The 23,031-nt window shown below is 45.4% G+C and overlaps 1 long non-coding RNA gene across 2 annotated transcripts in view; it reads left to right on the top strand.

The window, feature by feature from the left end:
• LOC121549241 overlaps positions 1 to 23,031 on the top strand; it is a 119,510-nt gene that overhangs the window by 74,113 nt on the left and 22,366 nt on the right. For both annotated transcript variants that reach the window (XR_006657711.1, XR_005996776.2), the window contains one exon: positions 21,614 to 21,663. This is a non-coding gene — a long non-coding RNA (uncharacterized LOC121549241). The remainder of the gene's footprint in view (positions 1 to 21,613; positions 21,664 to 23,031) is intronic.

Raw genomic sequence — 23,031 nt, 5'->3', positions numbered from 1 at the left:
GACCGTATTTTCATCTTCTTCTCTTTACAGCAGCCATTTGCTTTCAAAACTATGTTTTTTCCGTGAATAAGGTGCATAACGAATATAAACCCGGCAGTTTACTTCCACTAGATTTAAATTATGCAAATTAACCCGTAGCCCGATATGTATGACCGGTCTAATGTATTTACATCAGTTGGCATTTCCATCAATGAATAGGCTGTGAATCATTATTTTGCGATGGGATTTTAATTTTGTGGGGACAATTGGCCGGTGCCGATTTTTATCGGCTTTTCAATTTTTTTTAGCGGCCAAAAGCCGGCTATTACCGGCTCATGGAGACCGTGCTCCGCCCCTTTAGCACACATGGTCTCACTCACACCCACATTATGTTCTTCTATCCTCGTGGGGACCTAAAATTGATTTCCATTCAAAATCCTATTTTTCCTAAACCCTTACCCTAACCTTAATTTGTAACCATAAACCTAACTCCTAACCCTAACTCGAATTCTAAACCTAATTGTGGCCTTTGTCCTCATGGGGATGTGGGAAATGTCCCCACGAGGGAGAATTTTCCTTGTTTTACTGTCCTTGTGGGGACTATTGAATATTATAGGTCCCCACAAGGATAGAAGAACCCACACACACACACACACTTTTCAATCTCCCTCACACACACGTGCACATATACGTGCATCCTATGTCTGACAAGCCTCTCTCAACCTCTCCCTCTCTCTGTCAGACAGGGGTGCATGGTAGAGGGCCTCAGAGACAAAATATAAAGGTGAAATAAAAAAATTATAAACACGCAATGACATTTTTGATTCTCCCAGACTGGCTAGTTTTTTTTATTTTGGTGATTGTTAGTTCTCAAAGATGACCTAATTTAAAATATATAGCTCCATTATCTTTTCTACATACTCTATCTGGTGTTTAGTCGTTTTAGTTTACACTGAAGTTTTGCCATCCCGACCAAAACATCTTTTTTTGGCTTGGTGGAAACGATTTAGCATCATCGGCCCGCCGCTGCCAAATGAATATAGGGGAAACCCTGAGAACAGAGCAGAGTGGCCCCAGATGTCTGTAGTCAGGCAACGGAACGATCCTTTCTTTATGCTAGGTTAGACCGGGTTAGCTGCGTGACTGGAGGGTGAGGGCTGAGGGCATACCAGTGAAAAGACTTAGCGCCCGGTATGCCATTAATTCAGAAGAACCCTCCCCTCTTTCTCACATTCCTTCTCTCTCTCGCTCTCTGTTACGGAGACGCAAAGCCGGACATATGTCAGTGTCACGAAGCTTGTGGCCTCTGACCCCCCGTTACCCCCCCCCCCCCCTCGCCCTAGAACCCAGGATTACCCAGAGTCCTTGGCGCTGTGGTTCTCACACCAGTTGCCATGAAGGATGGGTGGACACTTTCACTTTTAAAGATTAGGCCTATTATGTCATCGTTAGAATAGAATGCCCTGTGACTCAATCAATCAATCAATCAATCAATCAATGAAACTGAATGTGGATCTATCGTCTATATTGAGGGTTTAACCTTGACAGAAAAAACCACTACCCCAGTGTTTCCATTGAGGTCTCTATGAGAATAATGGAAAAGGCTAACTTTTTAGGTGGTATAATTTGTTGTTATGTGTCTAAAGGAAGACTTGATCCTGAACAAAGGGTTTTAGAGTGAACGTTTCTGAATATACAATTTGGAATACAATCACTTTTCAAAATGGAATGCTAACGTCACTTTGTCAACGTAACTTTTGTAAGTGTCGACTGTTTGCCATCGACTGGATGAAGCATTAGCCTGTGTGTTGGATGTTGGCTTGAATAAAATAACAAAAACAAGAGGAACAGGAAAACCAGTCCATCATTTACCATAAGTACCGGGCTCTACTGGGTTTGTGTTTTCAGATGTTGGAGCAATAAAGGCGGTTTGGGAGGACTGTTTCTGGTGTGTCTGTCTGCCAACCCTCTTCCTTCCCCTCCATCCCCCTCTCTCTCTCCTCTTCTCTTGTCTCCATCCCTCCCTCCCTTCTCTGTGTTTTACACTCAACCTCACAGGAGGCGACCCATGTGGTAAATACTTCTCGTTATGAACGTCAGCCAAGTTTGTAGAATTGCTATGAGGCAGTTTAGTCAACTTAAACACACACCCCTCGCCAGGGTTTCTAGATAATGGTGGAAAGGCTGTTGAGATTGTGTGTGTGTGTGAGAGAGAGAGACAATCTTTGTGCTGACTGGGCCGTGATTTAAAGCTTTCATTTAAAAATGTATCTCTTTCCCACAGGCACTACACCTAGTTCAGGGGCTTGGGTGGCCAGCTCTGGGTAGATACTGATCTAGGATCAGCTTAGCTTCCCCAGGACCTAGCCTGCAGTTCTAGATCATGGTGGGCCAGTAAAGGGAGAGTCTCTCTGGCTCTTTCTGACTGCCTGCAGCCTTGTGTTGACCCGGCTATATCTAGACTATAACCACCCCTCTAGACTCTCTGGACTATAACCACCCCTCTGGACTATAACCACCCCTCTGGACTATAACCACCCCTCTGGACAGAGAGGGGGAACGGGAGAGAGGAGGAAAAATAGTAAGTAGGAGAGAGAGAGAGAAAGACAGATGTTGAGCAGCTGTTGTGATTTTCCTGGGGCTTTTCAGCCTTCCAGATGTTCTGCGGGGTGAACTTGTGAACTCAGGGTGATGATAACGTGGCTGTCCTCTGGATCATAGGAATATATGAAATAACGTCCTTTTCCTCATGATGAGATAAAAACAAGACCAATAAGCCTAGTCTCTTTCTCTCTCACTTTCTATCTCCCTCCCTCTTTATCTCTCTCTCTCTCTCCTACTCTCTCCTACTCTCTCGCTCTCTCACTCTCTCTTCCTCCTCTCTCTCTCTCTCTCTCTCTCTTCCTCTCTCTCTCTCTCTCTCTCTCTCTCTCTCTCCTCCTCTCTCTCTCTCTCTCTCTCTCTCTCTAGTGTGTTCCAGGCCTCAGGAGTTCCGTAGTGTCGGGCCAGTGGACTGATTTATCCCCGGTTGGCCCTGTCACACTTTTAGTACACACGCACTGTGATCCAGTTCCCAGGCTCATAGCACAGCCAGCCCAGGCAGCAGGCCTGCTCATCTCCTCAGCCCACGGGTGTGTGTGTCTGTACCTGGCTGAAGACATGACCTCAGTCCGCCTGTCATGGTTCTCTTCCTCTGTCTGATTTTATGGAACAATGGTTAAAGCAGTGTCTGTCTACCTGTCTGCTAGTCACAGTGACTGCATCCCAAGTGGTGCTCTATTCCCTACATAGTGCATTACTTTTGAACAGAGGCTTATTGGCCTTGGTCCAATGTAGGGCACTAAATAGGGAGTAGGCCACCACTTGGGACAGAGCCAGTAATGATGACTACACTGGATCCACTGCCTCTCCTTCTCTACTCCAACGTGGAACGTGTTGTCAGTTCCTACCCAGACCTGATACACACACCTCACCCTGACCCCGTGCAAGGTCACTACTTCTAGCCTTATAATGATGAACTCATACCATAGCAGTATGAGAGAGAGAGAGGGCTGTCCGGTTGATGAACTCATACCATAGCAGTATGAGAGAGAGAGAGGGCTGTCCGGTTGATGAACTCATACCATAGCAGTATTAGGGAGAGAGGGCTGTCCGGTTGATGAACTCATACCATAGCAGTATGAGGGAGAGAGGGCTGTCCGGTTGATGAACTCATACCATAGCAGTATGAGAGAGAGAGAGGGCTGTCCGGTTGATGAACTCATACCATAGCAGTATGAGGGAGAGAGGGCTGTCCGGTTGATGAACTCATACCATAGCAGTATGAGGGAGAGAGGGCTGTCCGGTTGATGAACTCATACCATAGCAGTATGAGGGAGAGAGGGCTGTCCGGTTGATGAACTCATACCATAGTAGTATGAGAGAGAGGACTGTCCGGTTGATGAACTCATACTAGGGTTGGGCGGTATCCAGATGTTCTTTTCCTCGTACCGTCCTTTTCTCGCACCGGGATTTACGGTATTACCGGTTTAGTACACAAGGGGACACCAAAAAAAAACACAATTCTTTGTTTTTCACGCAGGAAAAACCTAGTGGCCTGATACTTTAATGCAGGCAAACTTAAATCCGTTTGACCACATTTCTACCAGCATGTCACGTGCAACCAGAGAAATAAAAAAACACACACAGAGACGCATACAAAGCTCTCCCTCGCCCTCCATTTGGCAAATCTGACCATAATTATATCCTTCTGAATCCTGCTTAAAAGCAAAAACTAAAGCAGGAAGTACCAGTGACTTGCTCAATATGGAAGTGTTCAAATTTTTTCAGATGACGCGGATGCTACGCTACAGGACTGTTTTGCTAGCACAGAGTGGAATATGTTCTGGGATTCATCCAATGGCATTGAGGAGTATACCACCTCAGTCACCGGCTTCATCAATAAATGCATTGACGGCGGCGTCCCCACAGTGACCGTACGTACCCCAACCAGAAGCCATGGATTACAGGCAACATCCGCACCGAGCTAAAGGCTAGAGCTGCCGCTTTCAAGGAGCGGGACACTAATCCGGACGCTTATAAGAAATCCCGCTATGCCATCAGACAAACCATCAAACAGGCAAAGTGTCAATACAGGACTAAGATTGAATCCTACTACACCGTCGCTGACGCTCGTCGGATGTGTTAGGGCTTGCAAACTATTACGGACTACAAAGGGAAACCCAGCTGCGAGCTGCCCAGGGATGCGAGCCTACCAGACGAGCTAAATGCCTTTTTATTCCTTCTTTGAGGAAAGCAACACTGAAGCATGCAGCTGTTCCGGACGACTGTGTGATCACGCTCTCCGATGTGATCAAGACCTTTTTAAACAGGTCAACATTCACAAGGCCGCAGGGCCAGACGCATTACCAGGACGTGTACTCAGAGCATGCGCGGACCAACTGGCAAGTGTCTTCACTGACATTTTCAACCTCTCCCTGACACAGTCTGTAATACCTATATGTTTCAAGCAGACCACCATAGTCCCTGTGCCCAAGAAAGCGAAGGTAACCTGCCTAAAATTACTACCACCCCGTAGCACTCACGTCGGTAGCCATGAAATGCTTTGAAAGGCTGGTTATGGTTCACATAAACACCATCATCCCGGAAACCCTAGACCCACTAAAATTCGCATAACGCCCCAACAGATCCACAGATGACGCAATCTCAATCGCACTCCACACTGTCCTTTCCCACCTGGACACCTATGTGAGAATGCTATTCATTGACTACAGCTCAGCGTTCAACACCATAGTGCCCAAAAAGCGAATCACTAAGCTAAGGACCCTGGGACTAAACACCTCCCTCTGCAACTGGGTCCTGGACTTCCTGACGGGCCGACCCCAGGTGGTAAGGGTAGGCAATAACACATCTGCCATGCTGATCCTCAACACGGGGGCCCCTCTGGGGTGCGTGCTTAGTCCCCTCCTGTACTCCCTATTCACCCACGACTGCGTGGCCAAATACGACTCTGATACAACCATTAAGTTTGCTGACGACACAAGTGGTAGGCCTGATCACCGACAACGATGAGACAGCCTATAGGGAGGAGGCCAGGACAACAACCTCTCCCTCAATGTGAGCAAGACAAAGGAGATGACCGTGCACTACAGGAATAGGAGGGCCGAACACGCTCCCATTCACATCGACGGGGCTGTAGTGGAGTGGGTCGAAAGTTTCAAGTTCCTTGGTGTCCACATCACCAACTATCATGGTCCAAACACACCAAGACAGTCGTGAAGAGGGCACGACAACACCTTTTCCCCCTCATGAGACTGAAAAGATTTGGCATGGGTCCCCAGATCGTCAAAAAGTTCTACAGCTGCACCATCGAGAGCATCCTGACCGGTTGCATCACCGCCTGGTATGGCAACTGCTCGGCATCCGAACGTAAGGCGGAGGGTAGTGCGTACGGCCCAGTACATCACTGGGGCCAAGCTTCCTGCCATCCAGGACCTATATACTAGGCGGTGTCAGAGGAAGGCCCAAAAAATTGTCATACTCCAGTCACCCAAGTCATAGACTGTTCTCTCTGCTACCGCATGGCAAGCGTACCGGAGCGCCAAGTCAAGGTCCAAAAGGCTCCTTAACAGCTTCTATCCCCAAGCCATAAGACTGCTGAACAATTAATCGAATGGCCACCCGGACTATTTACATTGACCCCCCCCCCTTTTGATTTTACACTGCTGCTACTCACTGTTTATTATCAATGCATAGTCACTTTACCCCTACCTATATGTACAAATTACCTCGACTAACCTGTACCCTCACTCTCGCTAGTCTCTCTCTCTAGTCTCTCGTCTCTCTCCAACTCTATTTTCCACTCCTGGTAATGGTTGAAGCCTTCTGTAACTTTCTGCTACTGTCCTCTACCTCTACTGACCTCTGAGTTGTGGAGTTCTGTCCAGCTCAGGCTGTGTTTGTGTGTGTGTGTGTTTCTTTTTGTGTGTGTATTTGTGTGTTGAATCCTGCCCAACTTCGCTGCTCACTGCAATTTGTTCTCGGCATGCATCATACAAGGCGGATGTTGGCTATTTTTATATTCCATAAAAATAAATGTGTTGATTTTACACTAGGCAGAATGCGTCCGATGAAAGCAGGTGAAGAGGAGGTTGTTGATTTGTGAAAGCATGCAGACGGCAAAAGAGAGAGAGAGAGAGAGAGAGAGAGAAGACAGCAGACAGAACAGAAGAGGTAGTAGAAGTATTTAGGTGTTAATGACTCTCTCAGGTTCAGGAGTTCCTCACACCAAGGAAAAGGAGAATTCTCATTTCAGTTTAATGGCTTCAGTTTGCTGAGTTCATTCATGTGTGGGTGTCTTTCTGTGTGTGTGTGTGTGTGTGGGTGTCTTTCTGTGTGTGTGTGTGTGTGTGTGTGTGTGTGTGGGGTGGGTGGGTGTCTTTCTGTGTGTGTGTGTGGGTGGGTGTCTTTCTGTGTGTGTGTGTGTGTGTGTGTGTGTGGGTGTCTTTCTGTGTGTGTGGGTGGGTGTCTTTCTGTGTGTGTGGGTGTGTGTGTGGGTGTCTTTCTGTGTGTGTGTCTTTCTGTGTGTGTGTCTTTCTGTGTGTGTGTGTGGGTGGGTGGGTGTCTTTCTGTGTGTGTCTGCGCTGAGATGAGATGAATCCTCTAACAGCCCGGTAATAGCTTGACACAATGATTCAGTCAGTAGATAGATTTTGGGGATGGTTCTAGTCTTTGTCTCTTTCTGTGTACCAGCCCATGAACAGAAGAACGTCAGTAATGATTAGCTCAATGTCTGAGCGGGTGTAGAAAGAGGCTTTCAGCAGAGTACCTATGATTAGACCAGAAGAGGAAAAAGGGTCTCATTGTGGAGGGGTATTTCCATTCTCTCATGTCATCTCGCTCACTCGCACACAGGGGCCAAGGCCAACCCAGCGGTCAACCCCCAGAAAGAGCGACCAGGGGAGGAGAGGGAGGGAGGGAGGGAGGGAGAGAGGGAGGGAGGGAGGGAGAGGGGGGGGGGGGGGAGAGGGGGGGGGGGGGGGGGGGGGGGGGGGGGGGGGATAATTAATTTGTCGTATGTAGTGGATACACATGGTATACACCGTCCAATGAAATGCCTCCTTGCAGGTTCCTTCATGACAATGCAACAACAGTAGAAAATAATACAAGATAACAATACAAACAGAAAGTGAATTGCTCATTAGCATAGAATAAACATTTATCCTTAGTATAATACAGGAAGGCACAATTTATAGTCCAGTATGTGCAGGATTTATCAATCATTATAAGAGTCTGGTAGCAGCAGTTGTGATGTGTGTGTGTGTTATTAGTGTTGTAATGGTACCAGAATTTTGACTTCGATACCAGGTTTAGTATCATGATACTCGATACCGTCACGATACTCCACACCAAGAGGGAATGCAGTCAGTCTCTCCTCAACTCTTAGCCAAGAGAGACAGGCATGCATAGTATTTATATGACCAGATTACAGGCATTGGTTACCGTGAGAAGCTTCCTCTTGAGCGGACAGCTTGATGAAAACCAGTCAATATTCAGGTCCCCAAGAAAGTAGACCTCTCTGTTTACATCACATACACTATCAAGCATTTCACACTAATTATTTAAATACTGACTGTTAGCATTTGGTGGCCTATAACTATACCCCTTTAGATGAGGCAGGTGAACCTGCAGCCATAGTACTTCAATAACACTTGACGAGATCTTCTCTAAGCATTACTATTATTTATCTCTCTCTCTATCTCTCTGTCTCTCTAGGACAGGACAGGCTGAGGCAGACTGTGAGAGCAGAACAGCAGCTGTAGAACTAACCTTGTGGCTTTCTCCCTTCCTGGCAGGCTGCAGCAGGACTATGGCTTTAACAGTTCTCTCTCTCTCTCTCTCTCTGTCTCTCTCTCTCTCTCTCTCTCTCTCTCTCTCTCTGTCTGTCTGTCTCTGTCTCTGTCTCTGTCTCTGTCTCTCTCTGTCTGTCTGTCTGTCTTCTCTCTGTCTCTCTCTCTCTGTGTGTGGTCCTCCTCTCCCTTCTTTCTTATCTTCTGCCTCTCTCTCATATTTCTTCCCTCCTCTTCCCTCCCCTCAACCCCATCTGTCCTCTCCTTCCTCCTCCTTCTCTTCCCTACCCTCTTCTCTGCCTGTGGAAGTAATGGAACGCAGCAGACCTTTTCTCAGGGTGATCTGAAAATGTATGCACTCACTTAACTGTAAGTCGCTCTGGAAAAGAGCGTCTGCTAAATGACTAAAATGTAAATCTGTCTACTGTGTCTGACGTACGTGGCTCTACTGCCTAGCGCTGCTCTGGCCCTAAACTTTCCCCAACACATTTTACAACACATTCATGTGCTGGTGTCACCTGAGACGGATCTCTATATGTCTCTCACAGTGGGGCTCCCAGTCATTAACCAGTAATGTTGAGTGAGGGGGGATTGAGCGTGACTATGAGAGAGGGATTCATGTGTGAGAGAGAGAGTGACCCTGTCCTGAAGCAACCCCTAGTCTCTACCCTGTCCTGAAGCAACCCCTAGTCCCTACCCTGTCCTGAAGCAACCCCTAGTCCCTACCCTGTCCTGAAGCAACCCCTAGTCCCTACCCTGTCCTGAAGCAACCCCTAGTCCCTACCCTGTCCTGAAGCAACCCCTAGTCCCTACCCTGTCCTGGAAGCAACCCCTAGTCCCTACCCTGTCCTGAAGCAACCCCTAGTCCCTACCCTGTCCTGAAGCAGCCCCTGTCCCTACCTGTCCGAGCAACCCGCCCTACCCTGTCCTGAAGCAACCCCTAGTCCCTACCCTGTCCTGAAGCAACCCCTCGTCCCTACCCTGTCCTGAAGCAACCCCTAGTCCCTACCCTGTCCTGAAGCAACCCCTCGTCCCTACCCTGTCCTGAAGCAACCCCTAGTCCCTACCCTGTCCTGAAGCAACCCCTAGTCCCTACTCTTCCCTACGTTGCGATAAGGGGTTCATTCTGTTCCTTGTGGTAGACGCTCACTGTACTCCAGGGAACTGAAGTATGTGGTAGAGGGCTGCTGGAGGTTGGTTCAGCAGGGGGACATTAGCAGGATGCTCAGCTATAGTTTAAGCTGTTGGTTGGTGACCAGAATGTGGGCTTTGTGGGAGGCCTGCTGATAGTGTGTGTGTGTGTCCCTCAAGAGTCCTGGATTTATTAGGGCAGCGGCTGGGATGCAGTTGAGGGTTTTAAAGAACTCCCTGTTTGTGCATGTGTGTGTGGACAGCTATGTGAGTAGTGATATGACAAATGGACAATTTTGCTTAACGTTTAAACTGCCCGTTTTCTTAAAATCGGTTTTCAATAAATTCCACGTCAATTTACAACACAGAATAATGGTGTTATTACGTATGTATGACCGCATTCAAGTTATATCTAGCGCAACCCTTTACAGACAGTAAAAAACGCAGCTACAGTAACATGTAGATTGCGAAAATTGTTAACTTTTTAGTCAATTTAAAAAAAAAGTGCAGCATCAGAAGCGTCTGTACCTTTTCAGAGAGTGGAATTGTGTTCCGGAATTGAATGACAGACAGGCAAACATGCAGTAGCCGAGGCGCTTTCAAGGGGCCACGTTCCATTACGTCTGAAAAGCGTAATCGATACAGGCTACCCGGTAGCCTGCTGTAATTTCATGAGGCAATAACGAAGAGTAGGCTACCCCGTGCTCGCAAGACTGGCCCAAAGTCGTCGGTGCCGTGAATAGGCTAGGATATTCTACAGGCAACGGACTGAAGACTGAACGCACACTTCCGTTATTAGCGAAGAGACCGAGCCGGCAGGCCAGGGAGAGCGGAAGGCAGAAAGCGTGTTCATGTCGTGGTTATCTGCATCTCACAATGTCTTGTCATGCATGCCTTCACCAAATAGCCTAAAGTTATCCTCTTCTTCTTCCTGGTTTTATTTGAATTACACAGCTTCCCCAGGCCTCTATAGCCTATCAGCTTTAACACGGAAAATAATATGTTTTGTGAACTGAACTGTGATTTTAATTAAGTGGGGGGACAAAAAAAAACATTTGTTTTTCGGTTTGGGATTTTTGTTCTTAACGTTAAGGATCCCAACTTCATTTAAACGGTTTAACGTTGTACTCTACACCACTGGTGTATACTCCAAGTTCCATCCCCCTGTATAACACAGAGCAGCAGAGGATGGGTCTGTGGTGTCTGAGGTAGTCCGTATGTGTGTTGTTTGGCCAGATGACCGGTTAAGGTATTACAGTAGTAATAATCCACAGGTCCTCCGGTCTCTGTCTTAACTAACCGTAGCCTGGCAAGCTGGACCCCACTTGTCATTACTAACCAGAATGTGGAGAGTCATCTGCCAGGGTTTAGTTTGGGAAACGCCCGACATTCCTGCTGTTTGTCCCTTGGTATTTCATCACGCTCTGAATGACCAGGATTGTGTGCGTTGGTATGCTTCAGCGTCACACACGGACGGACGGACGGACGGACGGACGGACGGTTGAGACTGGGGCTGTTGCTGCCCCAGCACACCACAGGAAACACACACGGACATTGGAGAGGAAATTGGTGTGTGTGTGTGACGGAGGCTGCCAGTGTACATGTCCACGTGTGTGTCTGATAACTTTGTAATAACAACTTTCACTACTAGAAGGAGTTAGTTGGTTTAGAGTAGCGATGTGACATATTGACAAGTTTTGTTACGTTTAAACTGGCTTTTTTTAAAATTGGTTTTCCATTAAAAAAGATAAGAAAAAAAGCGTGAGTTCACAATGCGCTGCTGCCAGGTATGAGCCTCACCGTGCGTCCCTTTCAGATGGTCCTATACTACCATTACCACATCACAAAGTCTGCGTTTCCTTCTCATTTAACTTGTAAAAGTATTGTCCTACAGGACTTCTCTGCTGTCGCTTGTCTTTCTCTGCTGTTAACTATGATGACGTAGTGGTGGAGAGTCAACTCCAAAATAATTGATTACTTGACTCCTTGTACGTCGACTCCCATTTCCGAGTGTCAAGATTTGGAATCGACTCCTAAGATACAGTATTTTTGGAACGGAGGAGACCGATTTTAGTTGCCGTACTTCCGAGAACACAAATGTTTGCATCTTTCATAGCGAGCTACACCGCTAATTTAATATAATTTAATATGCCATTTAGCAGACGCTTTTATCCAAAGCGACTTAGTCATGTGTGCATAAATTTTTACGTATGGTTGGTCCCGGGGATCAAACCCACTACCCTGGCGTTACAAGCGCCGTGCTCTACCAGCTGAGCTACAGAGGACTGTTCACAGCGTGGTAACCAGGGCACCAAAACAGCCTCACGCTTCAACTTAGTTGTTGCGGAAATTGACCCACAATGCGGTTTACTTCATGCATCTATGTCCCAAAAAACGAAATAAGTACTTTTATGGTTAGGGATTTTTCTTAAAGTTCAGGATCCCCGGGGCCTCCCGAGTGGTGCAGCGGTCTAAGGCACTGTATCGCAGTGCTGAGGCGCCACTACTGCCTGGGGTTCGATCCCAGGCTGTGTCACAGCCGGCCGTGACCGGGAGCCCCGTAGGGCGGCGCACACTTGGCCCAGCGTCGACCGGGTTAGGGGAGGGTTTGGCTTTCCTTGACTCATCGTTCTCTAGTGACTCCTTGGGGCAGGCTAGGCGCCTGCAAGCTGACTTCGGTCGTCAGTTGAACAGTGTTTCCTCCGACACATTGGTGCGGCTGGCTTCCGGGTTAAGCGAGCAGTGACTCGACCTTCACCTCTCCAGAGCCCGTTGGGGAGTTGCAGCGATAAGACAAGATTGTAACTACCAATTGGGGAGAAAAAACGGTTAAGGATCCCAATTTACACCCCTAGTTTGGTGAAAATATAAACGTCAACAGGGACTCATTCTTATTATATCTGTTTCATAATGTGTTATTGTCAATGTTCAATGGGACAGTCCTAGCCAGTTTTTCCCACTGACACTCATATTTAATTTCAGTTCCGTATTCAGTACAGTGCTGTTCAAGAGAGAAAGTGGAGCACAATACTAGATTGTGTAAAGACAATGAATTTGCCTAGGCTACAGCCAAAGGAGGAACAGACTCGGTTAACATACAGAAGGAGACATTCCATGTCCTTTTATATACGCTAAAATACATACTGTGTATATATAAATGCAACATGTAAAGTGTTGGTCCCATGTTTCATGAGCTGAAATAAAAGATCCCATACATTTTCCATACGCACAAAAAAGCGTATTTCTCCCAAATTTTGTGCACAAATGTATTTTTCATCCCTGTTAGTGAGCATTTCTCCTTTGCCAAGATAATCCATCCACCTGACAGGTGTGGCATATCAAGAACCTGTTTAAACAGCATGATCATTACACAGATGCACCTTGTGCTCGGGACAATAAAAGGCCACTCTAAATTGTGCAGTTTTGTCACACAAAACAATGCCACAGATCTCTCAAGTTTATAGTGAGCGTGGGATTGGCATGCTGACTACAGGAATGTCCACCAGAGCTGTTGCCAACTAATTGAATGTTCATTTCTCTACCATAAGCCGCCTGCGTTGTTTTAGAGAATTTGGCAGTACATCCAAACGGCCTCACAACCGCAGACCATGTGTAATCACGCCAGCCCAGGACCTCCACATCCGGCTTCTTCACCTGCGGGGTCGTCTGAGATTAGCCACCCAGACAGCTGATGCAACTGTGGGTTTGCACAACCGAAGAATTGTGGGTTTGCACAAACTGTCAGAAAACGTCTCAGGGAAGCTCATCTGCATGCTCGTCGACCTCACCAGGGTCTTGAACTGACTGCAGTTCGGCGTCGTAACCGACTTCAGTGGGCAAATGCTCACCTTTGATGACCACTGGCACGCTTGAGAAGTGTGCTCTTTACAGATGAATCCCGGTTTCAACTGTACCAGGCAGATGGCAGACAGAGTGAATGGCGTTGTGTGGGCGAGCGGTTTGCTGATGTCAACGTTGTGAACAGAGTGCCCCATGGTGGGGTTATGGTATGAGCAGGCATAAGCTACAGACAACAAACACAATTGCGTTTTATCGATGGCAATTTGAATGCACAGAGATGCCGTGACGAGATCCTGAGGCCCATTGTCGTGCCATTCATCCGCTGCCATCACCTCGTGTTTCAGCATGATAATGCAAGGCCCCATGTTGCAAGGATCTGTACACAATTCCTTGAAGCTGAAAATGTTCGTTCTTCCATGGCCTGCATACTCACCAGACATGTCACCCATTGTGCTTGTTTGGGATGCTCTGGATCGACGTGTACGACAGCGTTTTCCAGTTCCCGCCAATATCCATCAACTTCGCACAGCCATTGAAGAGGAGTGGGACAACATTCTACAAGCCACAATCAACAGCCTGATCAACTCTATGCGAAGGAGATGTGTCGCGCTGCATGAGGCAAATGGTGGGCACACCAGATACTGACTGGCTTTCTGATCCACACCCCTACCTTTGTTTTAAGGTATCTGTGACAAACAGATAGTTGAAGTTTACATACACCTTAGCCAAATACATTTAAACTCAGTTTTTCACAATTCCTGACATTTAATCCTAGTAAAAATTCCCTGTCTTAGGATCACCACTTTATTTTAAGAATGTGAAATGTCCGAATAATAGTAGAGAGAATGATTTATTTCAGCTTTTATTTCTTTCATCACATTCCCAGTGGGTCAGACATTTACATACACTCAATTAGTATTTGGTAGCATTGCCTTTAAATTGTTTAACTTGGGTCAAAAGTTTCGGGTAGCCTTCCACAAGCTTCCCACAATAAGTTGGGTAAATTATGGCCCATTCCTCCTGACAGAGCTGGTGTAACTGAGTCAGGTTTGTAGGCCTCCTTGCTCGCACACGCTTTTTCAGTTCTGCCCACAAATTTCTATAGGATTGAGGTCAGGACTTTGTGATGGCCACTCCAATACCTTGACTTTGTTGTCCTTAAGCCATTTTGCCACAAGTTTGGAAGTATGCTTGGGGTCATTGTCCATTGGGAAGACCCATTTGCGACCAAGATTTAACTTCCTGACTAATGTCTTCCTCATGATGCCATGTATTTTGTGAAGTGCACCAGTCCCTCCTGCAGCAAAGCTCCCCACAGCATGATGCTGCCACCCCCGTGCTTCACGGTTGGGATGGGGTTCTTCGGCTTGCAAGCAACCCCCTTTTTCCTCCAAACATAACGATGGTCATTATGGCCAAACAGTTCTATTTTTGTTTCATAAGACCAGAGGACATTTCTCCAAAAAGTACGATCTTTGTCCCTGTGTGCAGTTGCAAACCGTAGTCTGGCTTTTTTATGGCAATTTTGGAGCAGTGGCTTCTTCCTTGCTGAGCGGCCTTTCAGGTATGTCTATAGGACTCATTTGACTGTGGATATAGATACTTTTGTACCCGTTTCCTCCAGCATCTTCACAAGGTCCGTTGCTGTTGTTCTGGGATTGATTTGCACTTTTGCACCAAAGTATGTTTATCTCTAGGAGACCGAACGCGTCTCCTTCCTGAGCAGTATGACGGCTGCGTGGCCCTATGGTGTTTGTACTTGCGTACTATTGTTTGTACAGATGAGCATGGTACCTTCAGGCATTTGGAAATTGCTCTTAAGGATGAACCAGACTTGTGGAGGTCTACAATTTTTTTTCTGAGGTCTGCTGATTTATTTTGATTTTCCCATGATGTCAAGCAAAGAGGCACTGAGTTTGAAGGTAGGCCTTGAAATACATCCATAGGTACACCTCCAATTGACACAAATGATGTCAATTAGCCTATTGGAAGCTTCTAATGCCATGACATCATTTTCTGGAATTTTCCAAGCTGTTTAAAGGCACAGTCAACTTAGTGTATGTAAACTTTGTTGGAAAAATGTATTGTCATGCACAAAGTAGATGTCCTAACCAACTTGCCAAAACTATAGTTTGTTAACAAGAAATTTGTGGAGTGGTTGAAAAACGAGTTTTAATGACTCCAACCTAAGTGTATGTAAACTTCCGACTTCAACTGTGCATATCTTTATTCCCAGTCTTGTGAAATCCATAGATTAGGGCCAGATCATTGTATTTCCATTGACTGATTTCCTTAAATGAACTGTAACTCAATAAACTCTTTAAAATTGTTGAAGTGTTAGGCCTATGTCAGCCTAGGGGTGTATAATAATCAATATTTTTCCTTAATCATCATCCTCAAAGCTCTTTATGAGCGTTCTAAATTATTATACACCCCTAAAATCACACATATCCTCGTCAAAGTGTTATGGGGACCCCCTTGCTGGGAGCAGTATTACAGCATTAACTTGGTGGTATATAAGTACTAAATATCAATCAGTTTGGCCTACTTACGAATCTAACATTCTTTTGGACCACCATCTGGGCAAAACCGCTATCAAAGTCTCAAACTATTTGTTCCAAGTCATCAAGTTATTTTTTCCCCCAAAAAAATTACAGAAAAAATAAAAATTTCTCAGAAATAACACAGTAACTAGTATTCTGGTGATGTTGAAATGGGCATTTGAATCTTGAAGGTTACTTGAAAAGCGTGTTTTTCTAAGTCATCACAGCTCGTAATCTCCTACCAGTGTCCACAGTCAAACCAAGCATACTGTGAGTTGAGGCTAGATGGTGTTGTGCTGAAACATCGAAGATCGACTGTTCTCTCTGCTACCGCACTGCAAGGGGTACCGATGCACCAAGTCTGGAACCAACAGGACCCTGAACAGCTTCTACCCCCAAGCCATAAGACTGCTAAATAGTTAGTCCGGGTATCTATTGATTAACTATTTAACTATCTGCATTGACCCTTTTTGCGCTAACTCTTTTGAATCATCACATGCGCTGCTGCTACTGTTTATCCTGTTGCCTAGTCACTTTATCCCTACCTATATGTACATATCTACCTCAATTACCTCGTACCCCTGCATATCGACTCGGTATTGGTACCCCGCGTATATAGCCAAGTAGTCATTACTCATTGTGTGTTTATTCCTTGTGTTATAATTTGTGCATTTTTCTATTATTTTCTCTCGCTCTGCATTGTTGGGAAGGGCCCGTAAGTAAGCTTTTCACTGTTAGTCCACACCTGTTGTTTACCAAGCATGTGACAAATAACATTTTATTTGTTGTTTTGCTTTGTAGAACATGCTCTCACAGACCACCGATAAGGCGTTTTTAAGCAGTAAGAGCGTATACACCACACACAATCAACGGTTAGGAGACCTGTGCAGTCCATTGCAGCGTAGCGTGTTTTTAAGACCTCTCTCCGGTTGTTTTAAAACGACCACTATCCCACAATCCCCTGCTGTCTGGATCTCTGGCTGTTGGAGCCCCTTCAGATGTGTGTGTGTAGAAGGGAAAGATACTATTCTCCTTCTCATGCAGAACCATATCTGTTTCCAGAGCCCAATGGATGCTCATGGAAAACCCCATGGGGAGGTAGAGAGCTGGTTTGGACGGGGAGTCTGGGAATTTTAAAGACTGATCGCAGACGCCTCGGTGCACAGGGGAGACTTTTTTAATACTACCCACACTAGGGATGCAAATTGAGGGTAATTTTGCTGCCGACTAACCCAACCCTCATTAACCGGTCAACAAACGGTTAACATTTTTTAATCCTCCAAACAGTGAAATCACCTGACCAACAGAAAATATTATGCACGCGTACAACATGTACATCATTTAGCAGACGCTCTTATCCAGAGCGACTTACAAGGAACGGAAATGTTTGATTAAGAGCCTAGGGAAGCAAGGCCTTTATAGCCTGTTATTGAAGCAAGGCTATCGTCTTATAGCCTGTTATTGAACATGCAACTCCTGTGATGAAGCGGTTAATAAAACGTAATTTTCAAACATTTGCCCAAATGCAATTCACAGGAAAAAAACTGTTCTAAACAGCACATGTAATGCGAGCGGTTCCATATGTGACAAAGATGAATGTCTCTGAAGAGAAACTTAGAAAAGAGGGGGAGTCTAGTAGCAACAACTACTGTTGGATGGGTGGCTGATATGACTAGGATTGTGCCTTTTGGCTTCTTGACAACGGAAGGAAGTTGATATGAAAACCAATAGAACAGGAGAGAAATGCCCAGAGTCAGATGAACTCAATGATACCATTTTTATGTATCTGTGTCCAGTATGAAGGGAAGTTGGAGGTTGTTCCGCAAGCCAATGCTAACTGGCGTTAGCGCAGATACCGATAGGCTCCTAGTCATTGCGCTAACGCCAGTTAGAAATTGCGCTGGCGCTAGTTAGCAACTTCCTTCAAACGACACGCAGAGACATAAAAATGGTATCTACAAGTTCATCTGACTCTGGGGGAAGTAGATAAAGGGCCTCATTGCCAAAATCCCAAGTAACCCTTTAATGGCATGAGGAAGACTTTTATAAAATAATTGCCTTCACGTTTCTATGGATGGATTTTGGCTAGGCTACTTTGAAGCTAGGTAAGACACCCGCATTATTTAAAGTAAAGTAAAATGTTCAGGTTTCAAACAATTATACTGCCTCAAGCTTACTTTGTAAAGTGTTGGGTGACATGCTGATAGCTTGCCAACTGTTGACTATAGCCTATGCACTTGAATGGTGAATGGGGAGGCACACTTTAATTCCAAATTGAGATTGAGAAATAAAAATGGCTATTTTTAATCGTGGCCATTTAAAACCGTTTTTTAACACGCGATTGCATTTAGAATCGTTATTTGTTGCGCAATGGCTGGATTTACAAAATATGTTTCATTCCAGTGAGCTTTTTGAGGAGCTGCTCTCACGCTGTCTGACAGATGATAGGATATTCCCATCCTCTAACTAGGCTCTGTATGCTGTCTGACAGATGATAGGATATTCCCATCCTCTAACTAGGCTCTGTATGCTGTCTGACAGATGATTGGATATTCCCATCCTCTAACTAGGCTCTGTATGCTGTCTGACAGATGATAGGATATTCCCACCCTCTAACTAGGCTCTGTATGCTGTCTGACAGATGATAGGATATTCCCATCCTCTAACTAGGCTCTGTATGCTGTTTGACAGATAGGATATTCCCATCCTCTAACTAGGCTCTGTATGCTGTCTGACAGATGATAGGATATTCCCATCCTCTAACTAGGCTCTGTATGCTGTCTGACAGATGATAGGATATTCCCATCCTCTAACTAGGCTCTGTATGCTGTCTGACAGATGATAGGATATTCCCATCCTCTAACTAGGCTCTGTATGCTGTTTGACAGATGATAGGATATTCCCATCCTCTAACTAGGCTCTGTATGCTGTCTGACAGATGATAGGATATTCCCATCCTCTAACTAGGCTCTGTATGCTGTCTGACAGATGATAGGATATTCCCATCCTCTAACTAGGCTCTGTATGCTGTCTGACAGATGATAGGATATTCCCATCCTCTAACTAGGCTCTGTATGCTGTCTGACAGATGATTGGATATTCCCATCCTCTAACTAGGCTCTGTATGCTGTCTGACAGATGATTGGATATTCCCATCCTCTAACTAGGCTCTGTATGCTGTGCGCGTGTGATAAATAAGATACATGACGACTAACAAAAATGCACGCTAATTTAATTCCACTAAATTATGCATATTAACCTATAGAAATGTATTTTCCGTTGCTGAATGATTATCGGGTAACATCCCTAATCCTGTGGCTGCAGGACTCTCTCTATTCCTCCCTCCCCCTCTTTCACCCCTGAGGAACTATTTATCTTGCCCAGCCAAGATCAGCCATACATACAGTGAGGGAAAAAAGTATTTGATCCCCTGCTGATTTTGTACGTTTGCCCACTGACAAAGACATGATCAGTCTATAATTTTAATGGTAGGTTTATTTGAACAGTGAGAGACAGAATAACAACAAAAAAATCCAGAAAAACGCATGTAAATTTTTTTTTATAAATTGATTTGCATTTTAATGAGGGAAATAAGTATTTCACCCCCTCTCAATCAGAAAGATTTCTGGCTCCCAGGTGTCTTTTATACAGGTAATGAGCTGAGATTAGGAGCACACTCTTAAAAATCAGTTTGTTACCTGTATAAAAGACACCTGTCCACAGAGGCAATCAATCAATCAGATTCCAAACTCTCCACCATGGCCAAGACGAAAGAGCTCTCCAAGGATGTCAGGGACAAGATTGTAGACCTACACAAGGCTGGAATGGGCTACAAGACCATCGCCAAGCAGCTTGGTGAGAAGGTGACAACAGTTGGTGCGATTATTCGCAAATGGAAGAAACACAAAATAACTGTCAATCTCTCTCGGCCTGGGGCTCCATGCAAGATCTCACCTCGGAGTTACAATGATCATGAGAACGGTGAGGAATGAGCCCAGAACTACACGGGAGGATCTTGTCAATGATCTCAAGGCAGCTGGGACCATAGTCACCAAGAAAACAATTGGTAACACACTACGCCGTGAAGGACTGAAATCCTGCAGCGCCCGCAAGATCCCCCTGCTCAAGAAAGCACATATACAGGCCCGTCTGAAGTTTGCCAATGAACATCTGAATGATTCAGAGGAGAACTGGGTGAAAGTGTTGTGGTCAGATGAGACCAAAATGGAGCTCTTTGGCATCAACTCAACTCGCCGTGTTTGGAGGAGGAGGAATGCTGCCTATGACCCCAAGAACACCACCCCCACCGTCAAACATGGAGGTGGAAACATTATGCTTTGGGGGTGTTTTTCTGCTAAGGGGACAGGACAACTTCACCGCATCAAAGGGACGATGGACGGGGCCATGTACCGTCAAATCTTGGGTGAGAACCTCCTTCCCTCGGCCAGGGCATTGAAAATGGGTCGTGGATGGATATTCCAGCATGACAATGACCCAAAACACACGGCCAAGGCAACAAAGGAGTTGCTCAAGAAGAAGCACATTAAGGTCCTGGAGTGGCCTAGCCAGTCTCCAGACCTTAATCCCACAGAAAATCTGTGGAGGGAGCTGAAGGTTCGAGTTGCCAAACGTCGGCCTCGAAACCTTAATGACTTGGAGAAGATCTGCAAAGAGGAGTGGGACAAAATCCCTCCTGAGATGTGTGGAAACCTGGTGGCCAACTACAAGAAACGTCTGACCTCTGTGATTGCCAACAAGGGTTTTTGCCACCAAGTACTAAGTCATGTTTTGCAGAGGGGTCAAATACTTATTTCCCTCATTAAAATGCTAATCAATTTATAACATTTTTGACATGCATTTTTCTGGACTTTTTTGTTGTTTTTCTGTCTCTCACTGTTCAAATAAACCTACCATTTAAATTATAGACTGATCATGTCTTTGTCAGTGGGCAAACGTACAAAATCAGCAGGGGATCAAATACTTTTTTCCCTCACTGTATTAGTTACCTTAGCAACTTTCTCCCTGCTCCCCCCAAAGCAGTGATATTATTTTGGGATGTGTTATTTTGCTACATTAATCTCTTTTTAGTTCTGACCTGTTAGCCAAGTTGACTCTCACATGATGTCTCCATGTGTCAGAACTAGGTCATCATGAATGTGTTTATAATCAGAGTGTTTGCCTCCTGTAGCTCAGTTGGTAGAGCATGGCGCTTGCGGGTTCGATTCCCATGTGGGGCCAGTATGAAAAATGTATGCACTCACTAACTGTAATTCGCTCTGGATAAGAGCGTCTGCTAAATTTCTAAAATGTAAAATATGTTGGGCCGTGTGTGTCTGGTGTTGGGTGGAACTTCAGACCCACTAGGTGATGTGATGCGAGCCTGTGCTCAGTCCCAAATGACACCCTATTCCCTATATAGTGCACTACCCATAGGACTCTAGTCAAAAGTAGTGCACTAAATAGGGTGCCATTTGGGATGCACCCCGGTCCCAGATTTGTTTAACGCTGAATAGCCAATTCCTACGGTCGTTGAAATGCCATAACATGACAATGACCTTAGAGGAGTTGGGCAAGAGAGCACAAACGGATCTGGGACCAGGCTAGATATGATTCATTGATGTTTTGGTTTGGTTTAGACGGACGGATGGATAGATATATTTTGATTGGTTGGACAAATGCAGGCATGTTTTCGATTGGTTCGATGCATGTCCAGAATGCTGAAAATAAAAGGTTGCTGTGAAGTTCCCATAATTATTTATTGTTCTAGTTCCTGTTTCAGTTCTGAAATGTTCCTTCCTCCTTTTGTTTCAGATCATCCTGAGAAACTGACGGACCGGACCGGAGCCTGTACCAGAGCTCTTGTAAGTAGGCTACTAAACAAATGTTTTAAAGATTGCTTCAACGTTCATTTAAAGGTTATAGCCAACGTTGCCATGACATTGCTTTAAGGGTAACAGCTTTTTATGACTGACTGTTAAAGGGATATTTGGGGATTTTTGGCAATTAAGCCCTTTTATCTACTTCCCCAGGGTCAGATGAACTCATGGATACCATTTTTATGTCTCTGCGTGCAGTTTGAAGGAAGTTGCTAACTACCATGCTAGCTGTCCCTGTAGTCTTCCAGTCATTTTGCTAACTCTAGTTAGCATTGGCTCGCTAAACTACCTCTAACTTCCTTCGTACTGGACGCAGAGACACAAAAATGGTATCCACAAGTTCATCTGCCTCTGAGGAAGTAGATAAAGGGATTCATTGCCAACATCCCCAACTATCCCTTTATGCGGCTCTCTGTGCAGTGTTTTTAAATTCACTGTAGATTCTAGCACTGGGCAGCAGGTAGCCTAGCAGTTTAAGAGCGTTGGGCCAGTAACCAAAAGGTCACTGGTTCGAATCCCAGAGCCTACTAGGTGAAGAATCTGTCAATGTGCCCTTGACCTGGAGTTAGAGCACTTAGCTCTAATGCCTCCTGTGAGTCGCTCTGGAGAAGAGCATCTGCTAAATGACTCAAATGTAAAATGGGTAGGTTGTCAAGGATACTGTTGTGCTGTCCTGTTTGCTCTGGCATGGTAGTTGGTGTGCCAAGAGTTCCTATTCTTACCTTGGACCAGTGGGCTGTTATTATGTGAATTAAACAGAGTATTTTTTATTAGAAATGTTGTCTCTGGGTTATATTAAATCCAGTAATACCAGTAAAAAGAAGAGGAGAGCTATTGAGATCATTTTTCCCTCTACCCAAATGGCTGTCAGATGTCCCCTCCACTCAACCACTTCAGAACCAACCATTTTTCATCTCAGCAGAACAGGTCTGTACCTTTTGCAAAGACTCATGGGGCTTTTTTTTTTTTAATAACAATAACAATTCTGATTTACTGGAGGAAAGTAGTGAGTAGGCAACCCTCATCTTCTCTATCAGTGTAGAATAGCACACAGTGTTCCTAACAAACACTATCCTATTCCTCCTCCTAGCTGGAGCTTCTGTCTCTCGTTCTCCTACTCAGCCTCCCACGTTCACACAAGCGGTTGTACTGGAAATTGGAAGCAGAGAGAAACCGAGAAAACCGAGAAAGAGTAGGGAAAGTAGCGACATTCAGGTCTACAAACAAACACCAGTGGAAGAGCTTAGGAAGCATCCTGGGTCCTCTTTATATATTCTGTTTATCACAGACACATGCTAAAAACACCAAATCCTTTCTCAAAATGTAAAACGATGAAGAAATAAATATACAGCT

Source organism: Coregonus clupeaformis, chromosome 33 (genome assembly GCF_020615455.1).
Source record: "Coregonus clupeaformis isolate EN_2021a chromosome 33, ASM2061545v1, whole genome shotgun sequence".
Lineage (NCBI taxonomy): Eukaryota > Metazoa > Chordata > Actinopteri > Salmoniformes > Salmonidae > Coregonus > Coregonus clupeaformis.
Note: the sequence above shows the minus strand (reverse complement) of the source record. Positions and strands in the feature narration are given on the sequence as shown.